The following is an 8,086-nucleotide window of genomic DNA, read 5'->3' on the forward strand; positions in this document are numbered from 1 at the left end:
TAACGGGCTTTAATATAGTTTGTTCATTTCAATAAGACAAAGTTTAAGTTAATCTTTTTACTTTACTTTGGGTTGCCGCGGCATATCCTGTTTTGGGTTGTTTGGGTTGGTTTATGTAGTTTAACACACACACACACACACACACACACAAAGGCTGCAAATCAATCATATGCATCCAATGACAGAAAGGACATCTAACCGTGAGTAAACCCATGAATGAGCGCAACTTTATTTAGTAGATGCCTTGTTGACACGTTTTCTTGGCGAAAGAAATATGGCTTAGAATAGAAAGTAGAAGGAAGCCATAATATTAGTTAAAAAACTTTCAAATGTGCGACGTAGTGGAATGAAAAAAGGAAATTACATCGGGATGGAAGGAGTGTGAGATCGGGAAAACAGCGTGAAAGAAGATGAAGAAATGTTTGTGATGAACTGCATGCACTGTAAAAACTGGGATTGGGGTTAATTAATATTTAATTAATAAATAATAGTAACTTTTACATAATAAAAAAGACTTTGGGCAGTTTGGAATCACATTGAGCTGAATTGAACAAATTAGAATGATTTATTAATTGTATTTTACTTAGTTTTGTTTGAGTAAAATCAGCTGTGAATCACTGAGTAGAACTTAATTATATTTTATCAGTTACATTAACGATGCAGAAAATTGATAAATTTTACTCATTGGGATGTCTTTAGTTTCAATCACTTTACTACACTTCCGCCCACGGCATTTTGGCGCCACATGGACTTCCAGCATTGTCTGCCACACATTGAGGGACCGACATTTTACCGTTTTCACAAAGGTAAGACCTGTTTAATTGTGTTTAGTTATTAACGAACAATTTATAGCCAAGTTGCTGTAGCAGTTTAACATTGTTTTACATTACTGCAAGTTACCAAAAATGCCAACTTTACTGCACTGTAAGTCAAAAATCAACTATCTAATGTTAACTTTAGCTAGGCCTGTATTCATAGTCTGTCTGTTATCTTTGATTCAACGAAAGGCATGGACCTAAAGAGAGACTGACTCTATGTCACAATTTCATGTGACTTTCCCAGGTGTAACGTTATACCACATATAATGCCTTTGAATATACCAGCTAATCTACTTTTACACATGTTCATAGGAGCTTCCACCCATCCCCACACTAACGAGCTAGCTAACGCCAGCAAGTAGCCAGACCCCACACCTGTTTAATTATGCATTAACATGCACAATTAAACTTAAACAAACAAACTTTCCTGCTCTCAGAGGTGATTAATTATAAGAGATATTTGATGTTACTACATTTCGTTTTCTCAAGTAAGCTGTTGAAAGCAGTTACCAACTTGTCAGCTTTTGTAGCCTATAAATCAGTAGTTTAATCAGGGTTTGTCATTACATTTTGAAAGTGCGTTATTTCCTCTTTCTCTCTCTCTCTAAAGTTCGTGATTGTGTTTAGTGCATGTTCTGGCTGCTGTTAATCACTAATTCACAGAGCCTCGCAGTTTAATGTCTCTTCACGGTGCTATGAAGCCACAGCAGGATTCAGATGGTAGAACCGACCCGCTTTACTTTGACTCTGTTGGAGTAGCGTTACTTTCAAACAGTGTTTGCAGCTCATGCGGACAGATTACACCAAGCCTCGTTAGTGAATGCGGGTTTGAGGTCAGTAAACTAGTTACCGCTTGAGCAGCGCCGCGTGGCTGCAGAGCTGAGTCTCTTCTACAGATTACTGGTCTCGTCTATTGTTTTCCTTGTGCTGCCGTTCACAGCAAAGATAGACAGTCAAAATGACCGTTTGACATTTTATTGACATACCAGCAACATTACTACAGTTTCAATGTCTAGACATCTGTAGAATATGCCACAGACGGTGAAAGTGATCTTTTGACTGTATATTGACATACCAGCTACATGAATTAAAGCTAATATGAATGTCTTTCCAGGTGCATCAAGAGTCTTTGACTGAAATCTATCAACAGGTATGTATCACACTTATATTCAATACACAATCTGATGTGATACAATGTTTCACATACAGTACATGTTGTGTAATGTTTTGTACACCGTTTGTTTTGCAATACAAAATTTGGTTAATACTAGCTTTTTTTGTATCAACTTTTGCAGGTTAGAAAGCAGATTTGCTTCAGTTTTGATTATCAGTGATGTTCAAAAAACCCTGTAGTTCCAACCTGAATTTGAATTAAAGCAGCAGAAAATGTAAAATACTGATCATTCATTTCTCATAGACATATAATTAAGCTATGATAACACATGGTTTGTGCATACTTTTCCACACCCTACAATTTATATTACTCAAATTAATCACATGTTCTTCTTGTAATATTGTAAATAATAGTAATAATAATTTATTCTGAATTTTTTTTAGATTTCAGACAAAAACCCTATAAACTAAATTTTAATGTAATATATACAGTATCAACACATACTAAACAACAAATACTAATATTACAATTATGTTATTGATTAAATACAGAATAAGGAAATATTTGTAATTGGCAAATTTAAATATACTTTAATTACATTAACAATCTAATTAATAAATTAATTAGTTCTATTTTTTTTTCTATTCTGGTGGCACACTCCAGCCTCTTAATTACGTTACTCACTGTATGTCTTGTCTCATCTTTAAACTTCTGCTTGTGATGCTATTGAACTTTTGTCTATTCACATTCTTGTCAGGCTGGCAGAGATGTAGGCAAAGCTCCGAGTGATGATTGATGACCGAATTGAGAAGTTGGTACTTCCATCAGGAATCCCGCAGTGTACAGTCAGATGATTTAACCCAGAAGGTAAACAATCAGCAAACACGGATGTCATAAAATTGTATAATAGTAATATTTGAGGCTTTAAAGCTGGTTTTATTACTGGTCTTTCAGATCCAGGATGAGTTTCACAGAATCACAACTGTGCACCTTGAATCAAAGTGCATGCCCAAGCTGGATGAATACACTCCCAGGCTTCTGAACCTCTTCTACTCCAAGGGCGGAACCATGGGGTTGAGGCTGCAGGCTATCCTACTCAAGGTATCCTTCAATGAGTATTATGTTTGTTAATATTATTTTTTTAGGAATTTTGTGATCAAACCGCTGGAAGATAATTTGGTAGATGATATCAGATTGATATCACTCACATGTCTGTACTATAAATATGAAGCTACAACCAGCAGCATAGCTTATCATAAAAAACTGGAAACAAGGGGAGACGGTCCAAAGTTAACAAAATTTGCCTACCAGCACATTGAGAGCTCACTGATTAAAATGTAATGTGTTTGTTTAATCCATACAAAAAGAAAGGTGTAAATGTTGTAGTTTTATGGGAGTTTATGTGCTATGCACTCTTTCTTTGATGGGACCAATGACCTCCTGGAGTCCCCGCTGGTTCCCTGGAAACCTCAGTAATAACGGGAAGTGTTTCAGTAGACTGGTCACTTGGACAGCACATTAAGGATGCTTGATAGGAGTTTGTTAAACAGTAATATAAGCCACTTAGTGTTAAAAATTGCATCTTCTGGCCAGTTTGAGGTCAGTGGATGATTTTTACTTGAATAGAACTTGAACTATGTTTATTTGTCATTCCAGGCCCCAAGCCTTCCAAGCATCAACATGACCAGAGATGTTGTCATTTAGTGTTTGATGGTGTACCTTGGGGAATCGACGGATCAACTCTTAAAAGAGTATGATGTAAGTTGAATGTTAAAATATAAAGAAACTGATCTCTCTCTCTCTCTCTCTCTCTCTCATATTTCTCACCTTGTACAGTATGTCTTGGGAAGGTCAAATAACACAATACGATCTTAACTCTTTCTTCAGTAATTCTTGGCAAGCTAATAGTTTTTATAGGTTTGTTGAGTCGTGTAAGTAATCATTGTCCTCTCTGTGTAAAGTCTTTGTTTTCCATTACAGAATTCGTACGTACTACTGTAGAAATTGGTGTTACTAAATGCTCACCATCTCATTCTGATTTTACCAACTGACATAATTCAAGTTATCAGTAGTTGACTTCTTCTCTTTAAAATTTGGCCCTAAAAGTTCCTAGCTAAGAGTTTTTTCCTAAGAGCTATTCACAAAGCAGCTGAGAGACAGTTTTACGGAGAGACTGAGGCAACTTCTAAAATAAATTAAGGAGCAGAGTTGATCCAGTTGCTGTGGATTACTTCAAGTTTCAGGAGTGAGCGTACACTGCCATAGAGGACTGGTTGACAGGTGACCAGCCTGTGTTATTGAATGTAGAATAAGCTATTCATCAATACACAAGTGCAAGGAAGAAATTAATTTATGGAGCACTGGATTGATTTAATTTCAAAAATTTAATTTATAAATATTTACAACTGTGAGTCAGTTCAGACCATCATCTCTGGTGTCACTGAATTGTTTTGATTTGTTGGTGAGCTGATTGGATCTTTTTTAACTTACCTGGCATAAAAATATGCTTTTGCAAGTACATTATTTCAGATTTTTCTAAAACACTGATGTGCAACAGCTTTGACAGCCCCAGATTTTCTTCTCCAAAGGGTTAGAAGCAATTTGGGAGATGTTCAATTAGGACCTTTTCTATCGGCTGCATACTCTGAAATACAATGTTTGTGCTATTTCAGGATGCTGATGAAGACAGTGTGTCACAGGACCTTGCTGTACAGAGGATGAAAATCTACAACATCAAGACTAATACTTCAGAGGTTCCCGGCGACATCGGTATTGTGATCGAGGGCATGAAAGTTCTGACTGCTCTGGGTAACTTTCCAAGGGCTTGCTCCTTGCTCGTTGGGTTGGCATATGCAGTGAACCTCGCCTATCCAAAGGAGCTCAGGTACACGCTTGAAGTCTTCCAGAAACTCTTCCTCAAGCTGGATTGTTTGAATTTGTCCCCAAAAGTGAACAGCCTCAAGAATAAGCTACTAGCTTAAGAAAATGGACCCTTGCAGAATGAAGGGAATTGTTAAGTAATTGTGAAAACTGTCACATTGTTACTTCCAAGGGTTAGTTATTTTTGTAAAATGCACAAGTTTCAGTGTTGCAGGTGGTTATTTAGAAAGAAACAATCATACTCATTTGAGGGGAGTGGTATTATGTTTTTGACTTAATAATGCCACAGGTAGCTGTTCTTGTACCTTGTGATTCTACTGTGTACACCAGGGATGCAAATTTAATAGGTTTTAATTGGGGAATTTTAACAAATGAATAATGTGATTGTCCAGAGTCCTATTTTAGCCAGTAGTGAAGATGTAAGGCAAATGTAAGCACTTGACCTTACCCCAAACTGTAAGTCAATTAACATGTGATATTTTATCGCTTACTTTTAGCTGTTTGAAAAACATAATGGCCCTGAGGATTTCAATTAGTGCATGTCATAAAAAATATTTCATATTCAAATTAAAAAAAATAATTGCAGTCTGAAAACATACAACGTAATTTAAATGCAATAAACTATCAGGACTAAACCTTTAATCACATCCAAAAAAAGGAATCTGTGCCTGTAATAAAGTGATGGGCAGAGGTTATAGGTCATTGTGCAGTTTTGGTAAATTTAGCCTTTTCATCACTCCAAGTCTGTCAAGTAGTCTCAAGTATACATTTGTCAGGTAAATATTAATTGTATCCCTGTTGTACACATGCATGGTTTCTTTCTTTGTTTTATTATAGCCCCTCTCTACTTTATTGTTGTATGTTTGCACTTTACACTTGAAAAACATTGGAGAAACTTAATAATTTATAAATGGCTCAAATAAATGTTTACCTGCTGTACTTATGCATTGTGATCTGTTGGCCCAACCGAAGTAAACTGTGGCACCAAAAAGGCATGATATTTAGTAGATTAGACATAGAAAATTTGTGGCAACAAAGTGACAATCAATATTATTGAATGGATTCAAGCAACAATGTGTTAAAATGTTAGTTGATATTATGTATTTTATATAGTGAATCCAAATCATTTTTACCCAAATAATTAGTAAATATAAATCAATTTTACCCTGATATTCAGTAAATATAAATCAATTTGACCCTGATATTCAGTAAATATAAATCAATTTTGCCCAGATAATTAATTAATATAAATCAATTTCACCCAGATATTCTGTAAATATAAATCAGTTTTCCTTGTGAAATTAACTTGGATTTACTTAATTTATTCAATACTTTTTAATCAAATTTGTAGTAGTAAAATCTACTCAATTATATTACGTGTCACTTTGTTGCCTTAATTTTTTTAAGTAAACCATTGATCACATTTTTTAGGGTGTGGTGTAGCCTGTTAGTATGGCTGAAGAGGATGAATTACACGGACCTGAAAGTGTTCAGGCGGTGCGCGCAAAGCGCGAGAGAAAACTCACCTTAAAAGGCGCAGAAGCTGCTTTATTTAAACAGAAAAACGCAAGAAGAGCGGCGCTGGCAAAGTTGACGAGCAAAATTAATGTAATAGAGCCACTTCTTGGCACGTATGACAACCTGAGTGATGTCAAACGTTATACGAGTGTATTTTGCAAGTTGTTAACTGCGTTTGCTGCGCTGCATCAGACGGTACAAGAATTATTGCCTGATGATGAGAAGGAGTGATCATAGATATTGGTATTTACCAAAACATGCTAATAACAAAGATTTCAAAAGAAAGGTGGAAAAATGGATTGAACGTGCTCCTCCTGTGGAAAATATAATGCAGTCTCCTGAAAGTGAGAAAGAAAATGAAAATGCTTCAGTTACATCAAAAGGCAGCAAAGCATCCACTAGCTCCTCAATACGCAGAGAAGCAGAGGCCAAGAAAGCTGAGTTGCTTGCACGTGCTGCTGCATTAGAAAAGAAAATAGAATTGGAAAAAGAAGAACTTGACTTGAAAGCAAGAAAGGAACGCCTGTCTATTGACACGGATATTGCTGTCGCTGAAGCAAGAATTCAAGCAATGAACATAATGGATAATGAATTGCAGCAGTTTCCCATTGCAACAGCTGAAGATAAAATGAATGAATATTTTGAATCTGCTCAGCTGGCTTCATTCCCACCTATAGAAAAGGCAGATATGGAATCTGAGGATGATGATGACGATGACGATGAAGATGATGACAATCCTGATGATGATGGAGATGATTCAGAAGAGGAGGATGAATATAATTGGGAGTCTTTAAAGGGCAAAGGAGCTAAAATTTCAGCAAAGTCGAAAGGAACTAAAAATGTCACAAATTATTTACCTGTTGAACAAAAGAGACACTTATACAAGACGAGACATGGATGGATACCGCACTGTATCTAACAAACGCTCATCATTTAAAGGTACCAGAAACAGTTTGGTTGGTGTCATGCAGAAACAAAACATGATAACAGACATGCTAATAAATGAACAGAGACTTGCAGCCTTACCATCTAGAGAAATTCCTGTGTTTAAAGGAGACCCGCTTAAATATATTAACTTTATGAGGACATTTGAACAGTGCATTGAAGAGAGAACAAGCAGTAACCAAGACAGACTGCTCTTTTTGGAACAGTTCACTGAGGGACAAGCAAAGTCACTTGTTAAAAGCTGTCAACACATGGAAACAGGAAAAGGCTACAAAGAAGCTAAAAGGCTGTTACAAAAACATTATGGCAACGAAATCCTCATCGCTCATGCATATCAGGAGAAAGCTCTCAATTGGAGTCCTATAAAGGCAGAGGACAGCAAAGCTTTGCATTCATATTCACTGTTCTTACGTGGCTGCTGTAATGCTATGGTAAACATCAATGCTCTAAAGGAAATGAATCATGCTACCAACATGAAGTGTGTGGTAGCAAAGCTCCCATATAAGCTACGGGAGAGATGGAGGACAACAGCTTATGACCACTATGAACGCAGCAAGAAAAGAGCCCAGTTCCAACAACTGGTTGAGTTTGTTGAAAGACATGCAAATATCGCTATGGATCCATTGTTTGGTGATTTGCAAGATGGTTTACCCAAAAGGGACAGTAAAGTAACCAAGGACTCTAAGCCGAGAATTGCTCCAGCTTATAAAAGAAGTAGCTTCGTCACCATAGCAACTTCAAACAACTCAGTTCTCGCTCCCAAGTCAAACACTCCTGCGAGTCCTCCCAGCTTAACACCAGTTCTACAGCC

General features: G+C 36.6%; 1 long non-coding RNA gene across 1 annotated transcript; it reads left to right on the forward strand.

The window, feature by feature from the left end:
* The first annotated feature begins 1,785 nt into the window (after nucleotides 1–1,785).
* On the forward strand, nucleotides 1,786–2,940 carry LOC141773791 (uncharacterized). Its single transcript, XR_012595186.1, has 3 exons — nucleotides 1,786–1,968; nucleotides 2,690–2,799; nucleotides 2,887–2,940. It is a non-coding gene; the product is annotated as an uncharacterized LOC141773791 (long non-coding RNA).
* The last annotated feature ends 5,146 nt before the right edge of the window (nucleotides 2,941–8,086 follow it).

Source organism: Sebastes fasciatus, chromosome 9 (assembly GCF_043250625.1).
Source record: "Sebastes fasciatus isolate fSebFas1 chromosome 9, fSebFas1.pri, whole genome shotgun sequence".
Lineage (NCBI taxonomy): Eukaryota > Metazoa > Chordata > Actinopteri > Perciformes > Sebastidae > Sebastes > Sebastes fasciatus.